General features: G+C 34.4%; 1 protein-coding gene across 2 annotated transcripts in view; it reads right to left on the bottom strand.

The window, feature by feature from the left end:
* LOC140439994 (leucine zipper putative tumor suppressor 2 homolog) overlaps nucleotides 1-25094 on the bottom strand; it is a 430708-nt gene that overhangs the window by 252371 nt on the left and 153243 nt on the right. For both annotated transcript variants that reach the window (XM_072530217.1, XM_072530218.1), the window contains one exon: nucleotides 2651-2675. The gene's annotated coding sequence lies outside the window, so the exon portion shown is untranslated. The remainder of the gene's footprint in view (nucleotides 1-2650; nucleotides 2676-25094) is intronic.

A 25094-nucleotide genomic window follows, 5' to 3' on the forward strand; every position in this document is an offset into this window, starting at 1 on the left:
TGCTGATGCAAATTCCGACCACAACCCTGTAGTAGCAAATATTCGCACAAGAATTAAAGTAATAAAAAATGCAAAGCCGAAGAACAAACCTAATATGGAACTACTAAAAGATGTACAGATTAAAGATAAAACCACTGTAAAACTAAATGAAAAACTCTCAGAAATAGACCGAACCCAAATAAATATCCAAAATATAAATACAACTTGGCAACAAATAAAATCCATCCTCGTCAATTCTGCAAGGGAAGAAATTCCAAATACACGATTAATGGCAAAAAAAGACTGGATGACACCAGCTATTCTAAAGATGATAGACGAAAGGAGGAAATACAAAAATAAGAACACAAGCGATTACAAACGATTAAATACAGAAATAAGAAGGAAAATAAAAGAATCAAAAGAGAAATGGCTCGAAGAAAAATGTAAAGAAATAGAAGAATTAGAACATAGACATGATTACTTTAATGTGTACAAGAAGGTGAAAGAATTTTCATTCATCCACAAAAAACAACATTGCCCACTGGTAAATAACAACGGAGAGTTAATTCATAACACCAAAGATAAAATAGAAGAATGGGAAAAATTTATACAACAGCTGTTCCGAGATGAAAGAATAGACATTACAATAAATAATGTCACTGAAAGCCCACCAATTCTAAAAGTCGAAGTGGAATATGCCATTAAACAATTAAAGACCAATAAAAGCCCTGGACCTGATGAAGTTTATCCTGAAATACTTAAATTGATCGAAAGTAATAACATTGATTTGTTAGTAATTTTGTTTAATACAATCTACGATACTGGGGAAATACCAGAGGAATGGTTAGAATCTATTTTTATTCCCATTCCAAAACAAGCTAACTCCAGGCGATGCGCAGATTTTAGATTAATAAGTCTTATGAGCCAAATGCTTAAAATTCTATTAAAAATACTTCACAATAGGGTATACAAAAGGTGTGAAAAAGAAGTTGGATACGATCAATTTGGATTCAGAGCCGGAATGGGGACCAGAGAGGCCTTGTTTTCATTACAAGTACTGCTGCAGAAGTGTTACGACCAGCAAAAGGATGTCTTTCTATGTTTTGTAGACTTTGAAAAGGCATTTGATCGCGTAAACCATAATAAAATGTTAAATTCCTTGCAGAGCATCAACTTGGATAGCAAAGATCTCCGATTAATTAAGAACTTATATTGGAGGCAGAGTGCCAAGATTAGGATCGACGATCATACATCTAGAAATATTAGTATAAATAAAGGAGTAAGGCAAGGATGCATACTATCCCCTATGCTGTTCAATCTTTACTCGGAACTACTATTCAAGCAAGCCTTGGAAAACCTTTCCACAGGAATAAAAATTAATGGAGAACCAATATCTAGCATAAGATATGCAGATGACACTGTCCTACTGGCTGATACAGACACAAACTTACAGAGGGTTATAGACCACCTTAAGGATGCTTGTCGAGAGTTTGGAATGAAGATCAACGAAAAAAAACAAAAGTAATGGTGATCCAAAGAAAACAGAATATCCCCTTACCTATAAAAATAAATGGGAATATTTTAGAACAGGTAAACCAATACAAATACCTTGGCTGTTGGATTAATTGCAAGCTGGACCCAGAACAAGAAATTAAAGCGAGAATTGCTCAAGCTAGGGATAGTTTCTTTAAGATGCGCGTTCTATTCTGCGATACACATATAAATATTAAATTGAGATTAAAACTTGTAAAATGTTTTATCTGGTCTGTTCTTCTCTACGGAGTCGAAACATGGACTTTAAAAATAAAGAGCCTGAATAGAATCGAGGCATTTGAAATGTGGGTGTACCGTAGAATTTTAAAAATTCCTTGGACAGCACGAAAAACAAATGAAGAAGTACTAGCGAGACTCAATTTAGAAAAAGAACTATTGAGAACAGTCAAAAGAAGAAAAACCAGTTATTTAGGGCATTTGTTGCGCAACGAGAAATACTACATCCCTCAGTTGATAATAAAAGGCAAAATAGAAGGGAAGCGAGGAATTGGGAGAAAAAAATTGTCCTGGTTACGTAATATCAGAAACTGGACAGGACTTGGATTTGAGGAACTCTTAAGAACAGCTGAAGATAGACAAACGTTTGCCACCATAACCGCTAACCTCCATTGATGGAGACGGCACTTGAAGAAGAAGAAGTCAGAGGGAAGATGGTTCTGAGTTAGATGTAGAAACTCGATCTCTAAGGATATTTTTAGTGTTAGGAGGCGTTCTTGACAGTCTGTATTTTTTTGGATAGTACCTGTACGCGTTATTGCTATTGCTCTGTGGTCCAATTATTTCAAACTTCAATTGCCAATTTCCTGAAAGAAAATTCCGCTTTCCACAGGGAGTCAAAATTTCATTTATTTAATATACTGGCAGATTACACACCTGTCATTTATTTGTTTTTCATATATAACTACTAATGTTTTACGATGCCTAGTTGGTGATCATTAAGAAATATATAAGAACCATATCTAACAACCTGTTACTTGAAGTTAAAACGAATTTTTGGCGATTTATTTAAAAACAATTACAATTTTATATTTGCATTAATAAAATAATAGAATGGGATTTAAAAAGCTTTTAATAAATAAATAAATGCTCACAATATAGTATTCGAATGTTTACATACCAGATTTAATGTTTCACTAATTAATCTGAAAAAAGAAATAAAAGTATATTAGTATTAAAAGTCATACAATAAAAAAGTGAATGTTGAACAATTGAAAATATGTATTTTGTATAAGTATTCGCCTAATTTTTTATAATGAATACTGTTAAGACGTAAATATAATGCCTTATTCCCGATCTTGAAGAGGGATTTCCCTAGATAAAATTTTCTTCGATTTTTAGCGAGCTTCATATAAGGTATCTGCTCTCTTGTCTCAGCTTGAATTTTTTCGAAGAAATTTACATGTGTACTTAACGAATAAAAAAACTCAACATCTTTTACTTGGTATTAAGCACCGACTGCAAACGGGGAGCCTTCGACTCAATGCGAGATACTACAACACAAGACACTAGCTAGCCCAATATTCTCTATATAAACAAAAAACTATTAGACATACAAAGATAAAAAAAGGTAAAATCCTTTTTCCATATTATATTCCCTAAGTTGAAAGAGATTTGAAAAATAATTAGGTCCTGCAAAAAGAAATCTGCATTAACGTGAATGATAAATGAAGGGGATGCCTTCAAGGGTTTCCTTAGAAGTGCACGTAAGGCCGAATCCCCTCTGCAAAAACAGGGTAGAGGAATGACTGTTAGCTATAATTGTTAGCTATAATTGTCTGGGTGAGAATGGTGAGATGAAGAGAAACTCGCTAATCGGTCTAGCCAGAGCAATGTGACAACAAAGATAAAATATATTACTTTCCAGAAGAAGAAACTAACAAAATATAGGTCCCAAGTCTCCATCTTGATCTGATAACGATAACGAAGACAGTAAATGGGGCAAAAATCACAGGTTGATCAGAACTTCATTAGTACGCAAGAAAGTTGTAGCTGTATTTTAAGCTGTCACATCTTATTCTTTAATAATTCCTCGTAGTTTCTCCTTTTTTATATATTCTTATAGTAACAATGCTCACTATCAGTTGTTGATCTTACTAAATACTGCTTTAAACTATAAAACTGGTATGCGCTAGTATGGTTATAATAATGAGAAAAATAGTCTTCTTTGATTGTTACTTCTGGCTACTGTACTTGGTCGTCTTATATAATAACAATCTCTCAATCAAACATGTTGGTGTCCTTTTTGTACCCATCGCTATCCTTTGTATCCCATTGAATTTCTTTGTTTGTTAGTTTTAAAAGGTAAAAGAGTTTACATCGACTACCAAGAGAACGACTTTTCACACCATGCTGAACACGGATGGAAAACTGCTAGAATCAACGGAAGATAAACTGAAAGAATGGGAAAACTATATTAAAATTCTTTTTCACGACATACGAGAAGAACCAAGATTGGAAAATAACAACGAAGGGCCAACAATTCTGAAATCTGAAATCATAAATGCAATTAATCATCTTAAAACAAATAAAAGCCCTGGTCCAGACGGAATATACCCAGAAACGTTAAAATTAATCAGCGAAGAAAATATCGAAATATTTGTCCTTTTATTCAATCGCATTTATGATACAGGTAAAAAACCCCAAGATTGGCTGGAGTCAATATTCATCCTACTACCAAAAAAGCCAAACCCACAACACTGCAATGAGTTCCGTCTGATAAGCCTTATGAGTCACGCAGTAAAAGTCCTACTAAAAATCGTACATAATCGTATCTATAGAAAGTGCGAAACAATCATCGGAGACGATCAGTTTGGATTCAGAGCCGGCATGGGAACGAGAGAAAAAGCCCTGTTCAGTTTACTAGTTCTCTCCCAAAAATGCTACGACCAACAGAAAGATATATTTATATGCTTTATAGACTTCGAAAAAGCATTTGATAGAGTAAGACGCGACCTACCATTAGAACGTTTGCAAGAAGTCGGTTTAGATGGAAAAGACATCAAATTCTTAAAAAACTTGTACTGGAACCAAAACGCCAGAGTTAGGATCGAAAGTTCCACATCCGCAGAAGTAGAAATTAGGAGGGGAGTTAGACAGGGATGTGTTATGTCGCCTCTGCTGTTTAATCTTTACTCCGAGTTTCTATTTAAAGAAGCATTGGAGGATTCCAAGGATGGAGTCAATGTGAATAGCGTAAATATCAACAGTATCAGATACGCCGATGATACAGTGTTAAAAAAACCAAAGTGATGTCAATCTGAAAAAACCAAAACGTACCTCAACCTTGCACAATAAATGGGCACATTTTAGAACAGGTCAATAGATTTAAGTACCTGGGATGTTGGATCGATAGCAGCCTAAATCCTGATCTAGAAATAAGATCGAGAATAGAACAGGCCAGAAAATCTTTCGAAAAAATAAAAAAAACTGCTTTGTGATTCTCGAATAAAACTCGAAATTCGACTACGTTTATCAAAATGCTACGTCTGGTCGACTCTTCTATATGCAGTTGAAACGTGGACCCTTAAAACATCAACCGTAAATAAATTGGAGGCCTTTAAAATGTGGATCTACCGGAGAATACTCAAAATTTCATGGACATCGCATACCTCAAACGAAGAAGTGCTGCATAGAATAGGCAAGGAAAGAGAACTTTTTAACACAGTAAAAGTTAGAAAAACATCATACCTAGGCCACACACTGAGAAATAATAAGTACCAATATGCCCAACTTATAGTGAAAGGAAAAATCAAGGGAAAGAGAAGCCTAGGAAGGAAAAGACTATCGTGGCTCAGAAATGGACAATGGACAGGGCTAAATTTTGAACAGCTAATAAGAACAGCTGAAGATAGAGAAAAGTTTAAAATTGTAGTAGCCTACCTCCATTGAGGAGAGGGCACTTTAAGAAAAAGAAGATTGTTAGTTTTGGCTCCCGTAATTGGTCGCTTTATATGATAACAATCTCTCAATCAAACATGTTTGTAGCCGTTGTACAGCCAATTATATTGAGGGCATACTATTATAATACTACTAATCGATCCCATTCAATTTTCTTGACACATCTCGTTGAATTACTGTGTCTGAGCAATCAATTTGTTATTCCTTCTGAAAACAACAAATTATCCGTTGTACTTAATTAATGTATTCGAATTTAAAAAACTAATTATTTAACAAATTCTTGGATATTTCTTTTTATTCAACACACATTATATGTACCTAGTATAAATTCTTAATCGTAGGTGCATATACCTACAAAAAACCTAACAATTGATTTGACCTGTTCCGCCTATGCTATTGCATTGGCGAATTATCTGAGAGAATGTAAAAATAAAATACACGATAACAACTTCTAGAGAGAAAAAATAAAGATTCAGAGAATACTTTATTTACATACGCAAGCCGTTCTTTACAAAGTATCTTGATTAGATTACACATACTTTTTTCTTTACACGTAAAGGTGAAGCAGGAAAATTTACATGGCGTTTATTATTTCTACTTAAGTATTTGTTTGTCTTCTTTAATTCCACGAAATGGAAATTAATAGAAATACCTATTGGCAGTTCGTTCCTCCCAAGTGATAAATATAATACGTATTTCAGTAACATTTAACAGTAAAATTGAAGGGGTGAGTGGATGAAGAAAGTAAGTAACAAAAGTAAATTTTGAGAAATTTAACTCCAAAGTTTTATTACTGGAACTTTTTTATTAATCAATTTTTTAAACCGATTTTTTTTATTCTCACAGGTAGGATATATATAAATTTTATTGTAAAAACAAAAATCCCCCCGATTTTTAAAAACTTATTTGAAAAATATATATTTGTACTTATCTCTTTTATCCAAAAACTTTTTTGTGTTAGAAATTATGTCTATGCCAAAATAAAGGGGGTATGTGGACTTACCTCCTTTATCTACGATAAATATTTGCATTTTCTTTTGAATAAGAGCTATAATCAGGTAAAAAAATAACATGGATGTCAAGTAAACACTTATATTTTTGGTTTTACAAAAAACTGACAAACACTGAATTTCTAAGCAGCTTTTGAATCAGTCTAAGGATATTGTACCACCTTCTTAAAATTTTTGTTGCTCTATGATGGCTTCATAATACCACTTATCCCTTTCTGGAATGAAGCAAAGCTGTTCTTTTAGATTGTCTACCTTTTCTTTGCTTAAGGATCCAGTATTTTGGATATGTCTTGGAATGTTGAATTCTTCAGGTAGAAGGGATGGGAAATTTTTCTGCTTGAGGATATAAACCATTTTGAAAGGTGTGTAGCAATCGTTAGACTTCTTGAAAAGGTATGATCCAAAGATATCTACGCGAATCCACTTTATTCCAATTTTGAAATTAACCTTTTCATTAAGAATATCTTTTTTTCTATTCATTAGTTTCATGGTTTTCATAATATTTTCCGTGTCTCTAAAGTGATGTTGCATGTCTATCACCATATTTTTCTTGGTTGAAGAAACAATCACATCACGATATTCATCAGGGATGTAAATGTTTTGATGTTTCTTTAGTCGTTTCTCAATACGTCCAAATGCTCTATCCGAGTCTAAGTACGAGTGTCCTACCTCTGGAAACTTGTGCTCAATCGTTTTAAAGATGCCTTTGCCCACAAGATACTGAAACAAATATACCATTAAAAACTTTTTATTTTGCCCGGCACACGAGTCCGTCCACAAAACTAGATGATCTTTTCCTTTGAAGGCTGGATCCACTTCGATTGTTCGTAGAAAACAACTAAAAATTTCCGAGCTACCTCTGGAAGCTTGATTTTCCGTCCATCTGCAGAAAACGGTTTTTTCCACATTTTTGGTTATTATGTGGATTTCTAAGTTGTAAAACCACATTTGTCTAACATAAAAGGCTTTCGAGGTACTAAGCCTAGGTAGGGGCATAGTTTGCTTTAGATCCAATGTTACATACACAGTGTTCTCTGATTTGCTAGCAAATTCTCTATCTGCTTTTTGAGATTCAAACACTGATTTGTAATTTTCAGCGTGCTCTTCATTACTTTTGCCAGAATCGCATGTGCTACATGTATCGCTTTTGGGATAACCAAAAGACAGATTAAATTCATTATTAAAAATGAATCGGTATGTAGCCTCTTTTATTTGAAATTTTTCATTTCTTCCGTCAGTTCGGCATTTGTCTAGGTAAAGTTTATGCATTCTAGGGATCGAAAGTTGCGGTGAAAGATATTTTTTGTGAATATTACAATGCCTGGAGTAGTGCGACTCTTCTGCTGGGAAACTGGAAATATGCTCAATGACGTAAGCAGCAACTTCAGCAGGGGTCTTGTTAGGTCTGACTGAGTGTTTTCCCCTTCTGTCCGGTTCAGGAGCATTTTTCCCTGATTTTATTGAAGTTTGGATTAGGTCAACCTTTTTCAAGCTGATTGCAAACAAGGAAATGAAAGCCCGTTTGCATACGGTAGTTTGCCGGCCACTACAAGTTACATTGTATTGGTAGGTGGCAGTTTTATCCTTTATTGCTCCAGTTTTCTTTCTCATTGCTTCCCTTTTTTTAATGCTCTTAAAAAGAAGGCAGGTTTTTGCATTTACATCTAGTTTGTAGTAGGAAGAAAATATTGATTCCCTTGGCCTATTTTAGAAATGTAAGCCAGACCACTTTCTCTGCACTTGGCACGTTTTCGTGCTTTCCATTCTTTAATCTTTTTTTGTCTTTTTCTCGTTACTTTTACTTTTAGTGGAAATATTTTTTTCTTAGTTTTAGTGTACAAATTAAGAGCCTCTTCATTTCCATTTTCAGGAAGAGCAACGATCTCATCATATGGAATTTACTTGTAGTTCAAAACTTTTTATTCTTTGTGGTATGGACGAAGGAAGTAAGTACTTTATCTTGTTACTTACCTCCTTTATTCACTAGATATTTAAAGTAGTATGGTCAATTACCTCCTTCGCTGGCTATCTCAGTTATTTTAAATCATAGAAGGCTGGGGATAAGTGGAAAATTTAATTTAGCACTTACCACCTTCATCCATGCGGATAACTCATTTTCTTAAAAAATGTCACTTACTCCCTTCATCCACTCACCCCTTCAATTTACAATCTATTTTAGAAAAAGCAACTAAATAATTTTTTGTTGAATTATTGTTTCTCGATTGTAGAGATTATTGACGCAGGTATACATACACTTCTAATTCTTTATTTATTTCTCAAAACTACTAAATGAATTACAACTCTACAAAAAGCTTTATAATCTTTAAACCTTTATGTACGAGTAAGAATATTTTGACAAAGATAAATATTTTTTATCTTGCTGAAAAAAAGGACCTAAATTAATTACCATTTTAATAAGAATAAGCCAAAATTAAAGTTTGAAATAAGTTTATTGACGTTTCAATTTCCACTTCGGAATTGAAATTGTTCTCAAAATACAAACATTAATATTTTAAACAAATTTTGTTTTTTGTTACTTGGTGAAAAATTCTTCTAATAATTTAATTTTATCTAACTCATTTATATTGACAATTCAGACATACAAGGTGGTCCTTAAGTAATTGTACAAACGAAAACCGTAAATTCTACACTTTAAAATATTACGGTTTAAATCAACTTTCTTTAATAAAATGTTGATATTAAATGTTAAAGTTAAAATTTAAAATTCTATTTTTCGCTATAACTTTCATGTTTGTAAAGATTTATGCATAAAAATTTACAACTGGGTACTTTTAAATATGAGAAATTATAATTTGATGCACACTTTGATGTAGCTGGTAGAGGGCGCCACATATGCCACATATGTGGCATACATTTGCAGTTAACTTTTTTGCTCTTTGAGTTAGCTCTATTTATGTTAAAAAATATTAAAGACACATTATTTTAACAAAAAAAAGGTATACTTGTTAATAACTTTAAAACTTAACAGTTTTCGGCATAATCGCATTTTAAAATTTTAAAAATCAGCTGCATAATTCTGATTTAAGGCAATTACTCCAGGCAACGAAGGAAAAATAGACAAAAACATTAATAAATCTAAATTTTGGTATAAAATACCTTTAACTAAAGTTAATAGTTAACGAAATATTAAATAAAATAAATATATTAGCAGGATAATTAATAATAGGATTTGACAAAAACAGAATAATAGGATTTTACATCAAACATTTTACGTTTTATGTTAAATTAAAGTAATAATCAAAACATTTTGTTTACAAACCAAATTAATAAATAGATAAACTAAATAACATAACTTTTTGTCAAAGTAAGTGTTCGATATGTCCACCATTTTATTTAATTCATTTGTCAATATATTACATAAAAGATCGTCTCATATTAAATAGCATCACTGGTTCTAAAGAAACTGCTGCAGTATTTATTTCTTCCCATAGTTGGTTGCGAATGTTTATGGGATTCTTATAGACACGTTGTTTTAATACGCCCCATATACCAAAATCAAGCGGATTAAATTCTGGGCTACGTGGTGGCTATAATGTATAATGAATGAATATATTATTTTGGATACATATCCAAACCTTGTGGTATATTATGGAACTACATCTTATTTGTCGCACAGGTTAAATAATGTATTAAACTGTGATGTATCTGATTCATTGGTTACGTATATAAACACGAAATAACCTATCGATGACATTACTTATTTATATGATTACGTTACAGCTTACGAGTAACTATAATTACATCTCGAACAAATGGTCTATTATGATTAACTAACGAACTAATATTATGCTGAACTAAATTACCTATGTGTTTACTATATTTATAACAATATCGGTTATTAGGCCAACGATGATGTTTTTGTAAAAATGCTGAGTCTTTAAGGTTAGGTTGGTAGCAAAAATATTATGAAACAAGACACATATGTGCTATTCAATACCTGTGCTTTAGTTTCTAATTGTCCTAATAAAATGGGTTAACAATTTACGTAATGAATAAAAAGTATTCTTTTGGAATTTGTTATAAATTAAATAATTATATTAATATCTCACTACATTGCCAAGGAATATGACTGCCACGATCAATCCAACGTTCAGAACAGTTATATTTAAGTATGTTCTCACTGCCTTCTCTATAGAATGTGGTGGTGTACCATCTTATATAAACCACATATTTTGGGATTTCAGCATTTTACAATAGGGAAAAAGTAATACAACGCCAGTAGGTATAGAAACTTAAGAAGCCATAGAAAAGGGAAATTGTAAACATGATGACGGCCAACGTCTGAATACGGACACGGCACCTAAAGAAGAAGATGAAGAATATTTTCTTCGATAAGACATTTAGCAGCCATAACAAAAATTTTGTAATATTACATTATCATCTTTGAGTTGTTGTAATAAGAATAAACTGTGAATTATCTACAGGTATTCAGTGCTTTACCGCACAAATATTACAACTAAGAATTATTATGCAGCTGACTTATAAAATGCGAATATCTCAAAAACGGTTAAATTTTGAGGTTACTAACAAGTTTACCTTTTCCTTGTAAAAATAATATTATCTTTAATATTTTTTAACATATTTAATATTTTTTAACACAAATAGAGCTAACTCAAAGAGCAAAAAAGTAAAACGCAAATCTATGCCACACATGTGGCATATGTGGCGCCCTCTATCAGTTACATTAAAGTTTGTATAAAATTATAATGTATTGTGCTTTAAAGCATCCAATTATAAATTTTTGTCCAAAAATATTTACAGCGTAGAATTTACGGTTTTCATCTGTACAATTACTTAAGGACCACCCTGTATATTATACATTTTAAAGTGGACGACTTTAACATGATATTGCCAATATTGCTGTTCCTGAAATGACTTTATTGTAACATATTTCATTCGATTACATGAAATCAGCTTTAAGTTGAGAATATCTGTCAGCAAAAATCATAGCATGTGATTAGTCTTTAAAAAGACAACCAAATGTCATTATGAGTAAAATTCTCCTGTTAGTAATTCCATAGTAAATCATGAGGAAAAAGTCAGGAAAAACCTGAGGACATTGGCGATCATCATGGCCCATTTCACTCTATCTGCAGCCGTTCTAAAAAGCTCTATTGACGTTTTCCCACTCCATTGTTTCAGACTCTTTAGCCGTCTTCAGGTGTCTTCTCCCCGGTCCTCTTTTGCCTTCCACCTTCCCTTGTATGACCAGTCGCATCAATTCGTATTTCTTGTTTATGTTATCTTTTTTCATTCTTCGTAGCGTTTCCGCATTTATTATGTGTTGTGTCCAAGATATTTTCCACATCCTTCGATAACACCACATTTCAAAGTTAATGAGTTTTTTCTCTGTCGCCTCTGTAATTGTCCAGGCCTGAACTCCATACAACAAGACAGAGAACACGTAGCATCTCAATACTCTAGTTCTAATTTCGATGTTGAGTTTTCCATTGCATAATATTGGTTTCGTCTTATTAAAAGCACTTCTAGCTACCTCAATACGCCGTTTTATTTCCGTACTTCTATCCCATTCTTCATTTAGTTCGCAACCTTAGTACTGATGTCTGTGCACCATGCCTAAAAGTTTTCCTTTAGCATGAACACTGTCTTCCTTAATCTTGTTCTTGCTTACCACCATGATTTTTGTTTTATTTCTATTCTGCATTCCATACCTTTCGCAGTATTGGGTAATGCGATCAGTCAAGATCTGTAGTCCTTCTCTGCTGTTCGCAAGGAGTATTGTGTCATCGGCGTATCTAAGATTATTCAGAAGTGCTCCGTTAATAAATATGCCTTCATTTACGTCTTCTAATGCCTCTTTAAACAATTCTTCTGAATACATATTAAAAAGTAAAGGGGAAAGCACACATCTTTGTCTTACTAGGTTACTGTTACCAATCTGGTTCATCAAGCTAATTGTCCTGTGCTCTTCACACTGCATTGCGTTTGATTTTTTGGGTATTGGAATAAATATTGATATTAACCATTCTTTCGGGATCTCTCCCGTATAATAAACGTTGTTAAATAATGTGCCCATATGATTTTTTTTTAATATTCTTCTGTAGATTTCTGTAGGTATTTCATCTGGTCCCATGCCCTTCTCATTTTTTATACGTTTTAGCGCTTTCTCAATTTCGTCTTTGGTAATTGGTGACCCATTTCATCCTCTTGGTTCAATGACCTCAATTTTCTCGTCGTCTTCGAATAGCTCTTTTATTTATTTTTCCCATCTGTTTATTTTATCTGTACATTCTGTTATTAGCTTGTTATTTTTATCCATGATATTTCCGATACCCTTCTTCTTGTATATGCCAGCTGTCTCTTTGATTTCCCGGTGTATGTTAAAACTGTCATGTTATTTATAATCTAACCTTTCTATTTCTTCACACTTTTCTGATTGCCACAGTTCCTTAGCTTCTTTGATTTTCTTTTTAATTGTTTTATTAATTTTTTTGTACTGTCGTTCGTTTTTATTCTTGTGTTCCCTTCTTTTCGTCATCAGTTCTTTTATCTCTTGTGTGATCCATTGTTTATTTTTAGACGATGTGTCTTCTTGAAGTTTTTGTTTTGTGATATTTCTCAAGATCTCCCCTACTGTCCTCCATTTATCTGTTGTTGTCAATTGCTTTTGCCTTTCTACTTCCTGAACTTCTTTGTGTACTTGTTCTTTGATTTGTTGGTATATATCCGTTTTTAAAATAGTTAAATCGCTTCGTTTTTAAACACTTTGTCTTTGGCACTTCATAGAGGGCTCATTTTTAAAGAAATTGTTTTAAAATTGTTTTGTATATTATACATTTTATATATTTTGTTATTATATATTTTATATAAATATTATTATATATTTTCTAGTTCGTATAAAAATGTTTAGCGAATAAAAAAATTAACCGCATGCATGTTATTGCGTCTGAGTTATTTTAATTAATTATAAGCTTAAAATCACAATACTTTTACAAATCTATTTTACAATATATAACATAAGCTTTTTAAAAATCTTATTTTATCCAATTCACAGATTCATAAGACATTCATCACAATATCACAAAGGCATTCATAAGGTAACATGGACTTCTCCTCATGGAAAAATAAAAAATCGGATAGATCATATCCTAATTGAAAGCAAACATGATAAGGCAATAATCGATTGCAGGAGGGCTTACAGAGGGGCAGATACCAACAGTTACCATACAGTAATAGTAACAAAACTAAAACAAGAACTACCAGTATTACCAAAACCTGTTAGAGATAGATTAAAATTACCAATTAGAGTGCCTTCAAAAGAAGCAGGTTGTAAACAGACTAGAGGAAGACTAGAGACAGCAATGACTTCAAAAATACGATCCCAAAGAGCTAGATGGCTTGGTCACGTTATACTGTCACCTCGGGGGAACAAATAAGGGTCTAACCATCTTCTGATATCCCCAGGTACTCTGTAGAGGGCTTCGAATATACTGTCGAGAGCTCCTCTACTTAAGTCCATTTTCGGGTTATGGACTTGTATCTTCGGTATCTTGCCTTGAAAAAGGCAAGATATTTCTTACATGACAATTTCTTCGTCGAAATAAAAACACCAAGTTAAGTTGAAACAATTCTCAGCCACAGAGTATGGAAAATAAATGCAGGAAGCAGAGCCCCGAAAGCATTAAGCTCGGAGAGCCCGTGAGGGACTGACTTGGCTGACCTGAAAATCGCCAATATTTATATGTGCCGTTCGAGCGATAAATAGGGATTTCCAGGTCAAGAGCCAATGGGAAAATTCGAGGCGGGGCGATGCGCATCGAAATGCGCACTAGTCCACAGACTATGGCATTCGATGACAATACGAATGCCAGGGATTTGAAATGTTAAAACAATACTGAAGGAGGGAGAAATGGGGATAAATTTTTCTTTAATTTGTTGCGTTTAAAATTTATGTAAATCTAATAGTTAGTTTATGCGTAATAACGTTGTAGATAAAAACTTTCTGGGATATACAATTTTGCAATAACTGTTAGGTGAAACTTCCTGAATTTTTTTTAGCTAAATACAGGTGATATTGTCTCTATTATCACGCAAAATTAAAAATTTTTTATGCATTTTTAGAAAAGGTGTTAAAAATTTTCAAAAAATCGACATTTGAAGCTATTTTTGCAACAATTGGGCAACAAATTAACAAAAATAACTTTACAAACCCTAATTTTAAAGGATTTTCTATACTTTTTTAGTAAAATTTTGTCACTTTTCCACATAATTTACCGGTCTTACCACATTAAGTCATCATCATCATGCAACCTCTTCTGTCCAGTGCTGGACATAGGTCTCTCCCATTTTTCGCCACTCTTCACGGTTCTGTGCTTCCTGTTGCCACTTCCTGCTGCGTTTGTCTTCTCGTGGGCGCCAGTCAATTATTTTTCTGGTCCATCTTGTGTCTTTCAGTATCGCTATGTGACCCGCCCAATTCCATTTCAGCTCGGCTATACGTTCGACGACATCACTGATACCTGTTCTTTTCCTTAAGTCTTGATTCCCTATTTTGTCTTTTTTTGTCACGCCGAGAATTGATCTTTCCATGCGCCTTTGTGCCACTCGCATTTTTAGTGTTGTTGTTTTTGTGAGCGTGAGAGTTTCTGCTCCGTATGTCATAATAGGAAGAACGCATTGGTCAAATGTCTTCCGTTTCATAGCTATCGGGATGTTGCTCTTAAAGATGTCTCTTAGTGAACCATACGCCGCCCATGCAAGTGTTATTCGTCGTTGAAATTCGCAGGTCTGGTTGTCCTTCCCTATTCTGATTTCATGACCAAGATATATGTACTTTTCTGTCAATTCTACCACTTGATTTTGGATTATTAGGTGTTCGCTGGGAACTAAATTTGTCATAAATTTGGTCTTACTGATGTTCATTTTTAGACCTATTGTTGAAGATACGTTTTCTAATTCTTGTACCATTTGTTGTGCTTCACCCAGATCTTCGGTAATAAGTACTATGTCGTCGGCAAAACGCAGATGATTGAGCATTTCTCCATCTATTTTTTTTCCTCTATTTTCCCACTTTAGCATTTTAAAGGCGTATTCGAGGACCGTTATAAATAATTTAGGTGAGATAGTGTCCTGTCTCACACCTTGCTTGATATGAATTTCTCTGGTGGTATCATGTAGTTTTACACGCATTGTGGCGTTTTGGTATAATGTTTGTACTAACTTTGTGAGCCGATAATCTATTCTACTATTGTTCAGAGCAGTTATAATGCTGTCTAAGTCCACAGTGCCGAAGTCTTTGTGAAAATCTACGAAGATAAGTACCAGTGGTCTGTTATATTCTAGCGACTTTTCTATTAAGGTTTTTACTGTTTGTAGGTGATCGTTTGTTCCGAATTTTGAGCGGAAGCCAGCTTGTTCTCGGGGCTGGTAGAAATCTAACTTTTTCCTAGTCTTGTCGTAATTATTCGGGTAAACATTTTATAGATGTGGTTCAATAAGCTGATTGGTCTATAGTTTTCTAGGTGCGCCTTGTCTCCTTTCTTGTGTAGTAAAATTGTTACTGCATTGTTCCATGTTTTTGGTATGCAACAATCTGTTACAACAGACAAAGGTTAAACAACATTTTTATTTGGTTGAGAAGGGCACGTCCGCCCATCTTTATAGCTTCTATTACGACTCCATCTTCTCCTGGCGCTTTGTTGTTTTGCATCTTTTTCATTGCGTCCTGGATTTCGCTTAGTGTGATCTCTGGCATGAGCTCTGAACCCTGGTTGATAATTTTGCGTGATGCGGCGACTTCCAAGTTCTTTTGGTCTTCTCTTTGGCTTGTGTATAGTTCTTGTCTTTAACTATGTGTAGTAGTTCTTCTCTATTGGATGTGGGGACTCCTTCTTTGTTCTTTAGTTTGTGTATTTCGCAGTTTCCATTGTTTAGTCGTCTTCTCAGAACTTTCAGACTTTTATTCTTTTCCTTATAGCTTTTGATACCTCTTTGTTTATTCTTCGCAGTTCTTCTTCGTCAATGCTTTCTTTTCCTTTGATTTTTCTTCTAGTTTCCATTAGTTGCTTTGTTTCAATGGTTATTAAGGTACCACATTAAGTACTTAAAATCAAAGAGCGAATTTACATTGTTTATATATTGTTTATACGTAAAAAATGACGTTTACTCTTTTACATATTTTGTTTATTGCATGTTATTATTACCGAATTTATCAAAAACAGTTATTACGTACCTGTATCAACGAGTATCATGGGAAATCGTTAGTTCTCAGATCTTTATGTTAAGCAACTATAGAAAGACTACTGCAAAATTTAACCGTAGGTATGAATATTGTCTGACCCACTTAAAAATAAAAAAATAAAAAGTGGGACATCTGATGTAATGAATGCAGTATTTTTGATTGTTTCCTAGTCTGTGTTCACCATATGATCTCTCTCGTGCGATGACGACGTGCGACAGGTAGATACAGTTACAAACCTGTTTCTCTTAACCAACTATCACGAAGAAAAACATAATGAAATAAACCTCAATCGTTTAGTTTTATTCGTGCAAGTGTTTCATCTTTTTAATTTGAATAGAATCACAGCTGATCGTATAAAAAATTTTGCTTATGAAAGCATGAGCGTATCGTATAATTTTTTCGGTTTAAAATATGAAACAATATTAATGGTCAAAGAGCTGTTTTTTAAATATAAAAACAAGGAATAATTAAGATCATCATTAACGTTTTAATCATTGACTTAGACGATTTTCTGTAAATGGTTAAAAAGAAATAATAATAGATCACTCAATGTCTTAGTACGTCTTTAAAATTTAAAATTTACATTAATAATTAATATTTTATTAAAGTCCTCCCAACTACAAAGTGTAGTAATTATCGTACCATCTCACTGATTTCCCATCCAAGCAAAATATTACTAAGAATCATTAAACGCCGTTTGCAACAATACTTAGACAAACAAATTCCCCAAGAACAAGCAGGCTTTGTCAAATGGAAGGGTACGAGAGAGCAAATCCTTAATATGCGGCAGCTCATAGAAAAGGCCCGCGAATTTAAAATTCCAATAATAATCTGTTTTCTAGACTACCAAAAGGCATTTGATTGTGTGATGTGGGAAGTTCTCTGGACAGTTCTTCATGAGATGGGAGTTCCAAATCATTTGGCAATATTAATTAAAAACTTATACGAAGATAACTCAGTTAAAATAAGAATTGAAAACCAGCATTCTGATACCTACAAAACCAGCAGAGGTGTACGACAAGGGTGCATACTATCTCCAGACCTGTTCAATTTATATGGAGAATACATAATGAGGAACGCACTAGATGGATGGAGAGGCGGCATCTCCATTGCAGGAAAAAAGATCTCAAACTTAAGATTCGCAGACGATACAACACTGATAGCAACATCTGAAGAGGAGATGTCGAGACTGATAAAGAGAGTAGAAACCGAAAGCAACAAGTGTGGGCTCAAGGTTAATAATCAGAAAACAAAAATCATGATTGTGGACCACGCGAATATCCTCCAAACAACAGGCGCCCTAAATCAATTCGAGAAAGTAGACGAGTTCACGTATCTAGGATCTTCCTTAAGCAATGCAGCCTCCTCCCATACGGAAATTCGCAGAAGAATAGGGATGGCCAAGAACGCGATGAGTCGACTGTCAAAAATATGGAAGGACCGCTCTTTATCCAAAAAACTCAAAATGAGACTGGTACGGACACTCATTTTTTCAATCTTCAGTTACGGTGCCGAAACATGGACAATAAAATCAGAGGATAGGAAAAGGATTGACGCATTCGAAATGTGGTGCTGGAGACGAATGCTACGCGTCTCGTGGACGGAGCACAGATCCAATCAGTCGATTCTCGAAGAGCTAAACATTCAGACCAGACTCTCCTCTCAGTGTCTTGCAAATGTTTTAAAGTTTTTTGGATACATTGCGAGAAGAGACAATGACAACTTAGAAAGACTAATTGTGTGCGGAAACGTAGAAGGACGTAGAGGCAGAGGACGCTCACCTATCCGATGGTCAGATCAAGTACAGAAAGCCACTGGAGAGACGTTTTCCGAGTCCATGAGAGCAGTCCAAAATCGCAAGAGATGGAGAGAATTGACAGCCCGCATTGTAGGAAATCACGATCCTCAGCAATGAGGAAACGACAAGAGAGAGAGAAAGTCCTAATTTGAAGCAAACGTAATTGCTTTTGCTAATTGCATAATAATTATTTTAAATTTTTAAACCTTTATTTTAAATAAAATAAGGTACTATAGTTGTTTCGAGAAATCATGCTACTGGTAGTCGTCAGAGATTTGACCTCTAAAAATCACACAAATAAGCTAAAAATCATATGAATAAAGCTTGAAGCGAGCCTCGATTTTGAATGTCAGTTACGCTCGTGAAATTTTTTAAAATAAAATTTGTATCAACTCCTCGGTAAAAATTTGATCAGAGCGTCCTATCGACAATAATTAATATCAGTTTTAAATGCGAAGAGAGTAGCTTTCGTATACAATATTTGCATTTTGCCGCAAATGTCATTTTTTTATGATTATCATGATTTTTGCCATTTTTTATGATTCTTATGATATCAATAAAATTTATTGCTTCCATTGATTGGTCGCTGTGGAATTTTTATTTTTAGAGCACAATCTTCAAAACATTTAATTTTAAATTTTGGCAACAAATCTGAGGCAATTAAAATATGCCCAAAAAACGCTGAATTTAAACTTTCACATTACAAATGATCTCGCGTCACGAAAAAAGTTTTAAACATTTTAGATCGTTTTTAATTTGAAAGTTTAAATTCAGCGCTTTTTACGCATATTTCAAATGCCTTATATTGGTTGCAAAAACTCAAAATCACAATTTCATGTTAAAGGTTTTGAAGATTGAGCTCTATTAATGGAAAGTTCATAGTAAGCGGTCAATGGAACTGATTTTATGAGAATCGTAAAAAAGGAAAAAGTCGCGCAAGGTTTATTTATTTAACAGCTTTATAGAAACTGACTTCATTTTCGGCAAAATGCAAAAATTGCGTTTTACTTTTGACTTTTAAAATCCATTTGGATTTTTGTCGATAGGACACTCTAATCAAAGATATCGAATTATTACCGTCAAGTTGATACAAATTTTATTTAAAAAATTTTCTCGCGCTTAACTTTTTTTTATAATTATGTTTATTTACAATCTACATCATTACAGAGTATTAAGTAAATGTGTTACAGGTTGTGGGCGTGAAGGAGAGACATCTAATGATGTCTCACCTTATTCTATTTTGGTTTATTTTTGAAGTAGGTCTTGGGGCCAGGTTCTATCTAGTCTTCTTGTGGCTGGACCATTGTTGAATAATTCCCTTACTAGCTCATTTTCATGGTGAATGGTACGTTCATTTTTTGACTCCGTGGCTCGATGGCTTTCTTCGTGATGAAAGATTTTAAGTCGTAGTGAAGTGTTTGACTACTTACGTAGTATGGTGCATCCACTATCGATCTTAACACATTAGACTGGAATCTTTGGATAATATTCAGTGACGTTGGCTTTGCACAGCCCCATAGGTGTAGTCTGTAGAACCAGATAGGATTGAGTATGGCTTTGTATAGAAGAATTTTGTTTTGGATGTTAAGTTTTGATTTACGTCCAAGGAGTAAATATATTTGCCGGAATTTTAAGTCGTGCTGCCTTCTTTTGGTCTGGATATGTTTTTTCCAAGTGAGACGTTGGTCAAGATGGATGCCAAGGTATTTAGCTCTATTACTGTTAATATTCTTACATTTTCTATTCTTACAGGTGGGCATATGTTGTGACGGTTGGTAAATGTTATTTGAGTTGATTTTGTTTTATTTACTTTTGTTCTCCATTTCGTATACCAATCACTGAGTATGTTTAGATGATGTTGCAGGTTTTGTGAGGCTTGTATGGGATCTTCATTTACAGCTAGTATTGCTACGTCGTCGGCAAAGGAAGCGATTGTAGTACTATTAGTCTCTGGTATATCGGTTGTGTAGAGTGAGAAAAGCAGCAGCCCTAGAACACTACCCTGCGGGACTCCGGAGTTGATAGGACAGAGGTTGGATTGTTGATCTTTGAATTTTACAGAGAAATATCTATTTGATATGTAGGATTTAAGTAGGAGGAAATAGTTACTGGATAGTGCTAATTTTACTTTGTAAAGCAGACTTTGTCAAACGCTTGTGAGATATCTAGAAATACATCATCATCAGCCTCTCTCAATGCACTGCTGGACATAGGCCTCCCCTGTTTGTCTCCAAAGTGTTCTATCTTGTGCTTGCTGTATCCAGTTTTTTGTTGTCTTTCGTAAGTCGTCTTGCTATCGTGTTGGTGGTCTTCCTCTGCTACGTTTATCGGCTCTTGGTCTCCATTCAACTATTTTGCCAGTCCATCTTCCGTCCTTCATTCTGGCAATGTGTCCAGACCATTTGAATTTTAAGTTACAGCTAGAAATACGGCGTTGCAGTATTTCTTTTCTTTAAGACTTTTTGATATTTAATTTTTCATTCGATGGACTTGTTCAGTGGAGTGATTTTCCCGAAAACCAAACTGATGTTTTGGAAGTAATGTTAGGAATTCATGATCTGCGTATATTCTTTGTAGCAGCAATCTTTCAAAAACTTTGCTTGCGGTCGGGAGTAGGCTGATGGGTCTGTAAGATGTTACTTCATTGGGCTCTTTTCCTGGCTTGAGGATCATACTGTCTTCAGCAAATTTCCATATTTTTGGAAAGTATGATAAGCTTAGCCTGCGGTTAAATATAACTTTTAGCAAAGTAATGGTCTTGCGAGGATGTTGTTTTAGTAGTTGTGCCGAGATAAACTCACATTTAAAATCGCCGGTCGCTTTAAGTATTGTTTCCGAGAAAACGGTTCATTCTACAAAACTTCGGTTCATTGTACAGGAGACCTTTATGCCATACTCTATCAAATGCTTGTTGTATATCTAGAAACACCAGTGCAGAACTTTTTCTCTTCGAGAGTTGCTCTAATTATATTTACTATTCTGTGGCATTGTTGAAGTGAAAAAGAACAAAACTTATTTATACTTTTTGAACTATTAATAATGTCCCCTCTCTTGTATCTTCCCTCTAATATTATAAATGTTCTTGATATCTATAATATTTTATAAACATATATAAATGGATTTATGTTTTCTAAGAGGTACAATATTTCTTAAGGACTGTTTTCCTTGAACCTGATATTTTAATATAATACTGTGTGACATAAACATAAAGTAACTGATACAGGATATACATATTAACGGTATATACTTTGGAATTTAAAACCCATAATTTTTATTCTATCAATATGATTTAAACAAAAAACTACTTTACATTATGTTGTAGAATACATATTATACAATATTAATGCATTATCAAGGCCAGGTAAGACGGAATTTTTGAGAGGGAGAATGGTGGAATAGCGATGAGTGGATGCATCTGTTCTAAGAAGGAAGGCGGCGACAGCCGTAGAAGAAATCCTATATAATATATACATATATATATATATATATATATATATATATATATATATATATATATATATATTATATATATATATCGAGAAAAGGAGTACGACCGTCAATCCAAAATAAACTAAGGTACACTCGAAGAGTGGTGGGTTTTTCGGTCAAAGTGGAGAAATAAAAGACAAAGAAGGTGGCTACTTCATCTATTTATTAAAGACGTTTCGCTTTCTGCTCAGAAAGCATCATCAGTTCATCTAAAAAGAACAATATGAAATCAAACATCCATAGAGAAGTTACAATAAAAGTGTGTTACCTTACAAAGACATGTAGCAGTCAATGATGTTAAAAATATGAAAAAGCTTACGAAACTGGACATTTAGAGTTAAAGTTGTATAAAACAATTAATTGAAAGTTTCAATTATTATTATGAGCCTTTCGAGTAATCGAGGGTAAACTTCATTTAATCATATGTACACACCTGCATATTTTATTCTTCTATTCACAGTAAAAGGTTTTCAAATAACCGGTCGTAAAATATTTTGTTGCTTTTGAATTTACAAAATTACAAAGCCAGAAAAAAATTGTAAAAAATCTCCCCTCGCTTAAAGAAAATGCTCATTTTCTCCTCAGTAGGACTTATCGCTCGACGCTGTCTATGCATATTATCTCGTCTTTCTAGGTTAAGACAATCATACCGCGGTTCTTAGTTAATAGAATTATACAATCGAACATCGAACTATACTTGCCTCAGGGGAGATTAATTAATCGACGTCTTTCATAATCAACCAAGTTTTGTTCTTGTCTTATGTTGGCGAAAAGGAACATCCACAACACTATCCATTTAGACTTTTTATTAGTTTCTCCTAGTAGCTGCGCTTATTTGCCCTTAAGGTCGCGGCATATTATCGTGCACGTATAGTTTCCGGCACGTAGCGTTTCCACTCCAGCAATTGGGCTGCGCGTTCACATTTTCATACATAGAACGTTTCAGTTTGGTTCGGTGAAGATATGATCTCGCTTTTCTCAACAAAAATTATGTGCAATTGCTCTTCTACTTAACGATGAAGAAAGAAAAACTGCGTTAAAAAGAAGTTTTGAAGTATATCCAATGCTAAGAGAAAGGAAGAAGGAATGTGAATACTGGACTTTATACATAGAATTAATTGATGACGATGAAAAATATTATAGATATTTTAGAAAGACAGACAGCGATGCACTTTGTGAATGTGGGGAAATACAGAACGAGGAGCACCTGAGAGTATGCAGACCTTGCCCATCACAGTGCACCTTCGATTATTTATGGCTCGCAAATAAAAAGGGTGTAGACGTAGCCCGATATTGGGCAGAAAAACTGTAGTCGGATCCAGATACGAAAAAGTATAGATATTTTAGAATGAATAGGATTCAGTTTAAATATGTTTTAAATTGAATTTCACCTTCAGTTAAAAAACAAAATACTACATTTAACGAAGCCATACATATCAAACCAAAAAGTATTTTTAAAAAGAAGAGGTATCACTTCCGTACAAAAGTCCTAATTGTTTATCACCTCCGTGATTAATTGTTACAAAGCAAAAAAAAACACATGCATAAATGACAAAATAGCCTCGAAAATTATTTTTTTAAATACTCTGTAACTAAACGCTATGTGCTGGAAACGCAACGTGCACGATAATATGCCACGACTATATGCCATTTGTTTTAATATTCTTCCGTCTTCGATTTTATTTCATTGTACAACTGCCTTGCTTATTTTTCGATGTAACTTTTTTTTATTTTTTGGTTGAAATAGGCTTTTTACTTTCGTCGGTATGTTGTCTTTGCTTCAGTTGCAGTTGATGGATTAATACCGACGGATAGTCAGCACGCTTTCTCGTGATCTTACGTTCAGTGTCCATGATGACGTTTATTTGGCGGTTGTTCAGTGAGGAGTAAAGAACAGCCCTGTATTCAATAATAGGTCTGATGTAGGTTTTATAAGTTTGTAGAAGAGTCTTACTCTGTGTACCTCAAGATTCGCCTGATATGGCTCCCAGGAGTCTAGCACTTCTTCTCACTCTGTTTAGGGTGGGATTACGTTTAGTATCTCAATTGAGGTTCCTCTGAAATTGAACACCCAAGTAGGTGACCGAACTTTGAAACGGGAGTTTGGCTCCATAGAGCTCTATCATGTTGTCGTCGTCTTCAAACCGAGAAGTTCCCGGATACCTGAAGAGGATGGCTTGTGTCTTGGCTGGGTTGAGAGTGACTCTCCATTTGTTGCGCCATTTGACAATTTTGTCAAGTTTGGCCTGTGACCTGCTGAACACAGAGCGACTCCTAATTGTTCCATCGACTGTGCCTGAGGCGAGCAGTGCTGTATCGTCGCCATAAAGGAGAGTAGTGGTTTTGTTTTGATCGTACGGGTAGGGGACGTCGTTGTTAAAACTGTTTAAAAGATTGTTGCTAAAATTGAGCCTTGAGACACTCTAGCTTGTAGACTGAATGGTTTAGAGTAATTGTCGTTGATTCTAACTCTTATTGTACGATTGGAGAGATATGAGTGAGTGTATTGTTTTTAGGAATGTGGTTGACAGTCCGGAGAGGCGGAGTTTTTCGATCAGACTTGCGTGCCAGACCTGAACGAAGGCCATCTGGACTTTTAGAAATAGGCCAATAGCTATTTTGCCTTTTTCATTGATTTAACGTGAAATGAAGGTTGCTCCTTCTGTCAATGCATTTTGAGAGAAGTGTTCAGCTCTGAATCCGAATTGAAATTTTGGGATGATGTGGTTTTCGTCTAGGAATTCTATGAGTTTTTCCATAAGGATTCTCTCGTAGACTTTACCTAGAGTGTTCAGTAGAGATATAGGTCTGTATGATTCAGTGCTCATTAAGGATTTCCCTGGTTTAGGGATCATGATTGTACTGACCACCACTTTCCAAGGGATATGAAAGTAACTAAATAAATCTTAAATGTAAGTAAATCTTAAATGTTATGTGTACTCAGTGCTTCTGCACGGAGTAGAAACGTGGACATTGAAGGCGGAAACTCTATCAAAACTTCAGGCTTTTGAGCTATGGTCATACAGAAGGATCCTGAAGATACCATGGACAGACAAAGTCACCAATGAAGAAGTACTGCGGAGGATGAACACAACTGCGGATTTGGTCAACATCATGAAGAGCCGTAAGCTGCAGTACTTGGGAC

This window comes from Diabrotica undecimpunctata, chromosome 4 (assembly GCF_040954645.1).
Source record: "Diabrotica undecimpunctata isolate CICGRU chromosome 4, icDiaUnde3, whole genome shotgun sequence".
Classification (NCBI taxonomy): Eukaryota; Metazoa; Arthropoda; class Insecta; order Coleoptera; family Chrysomelidae; genus Diabrotica; species Diabrotica undecimpunctata.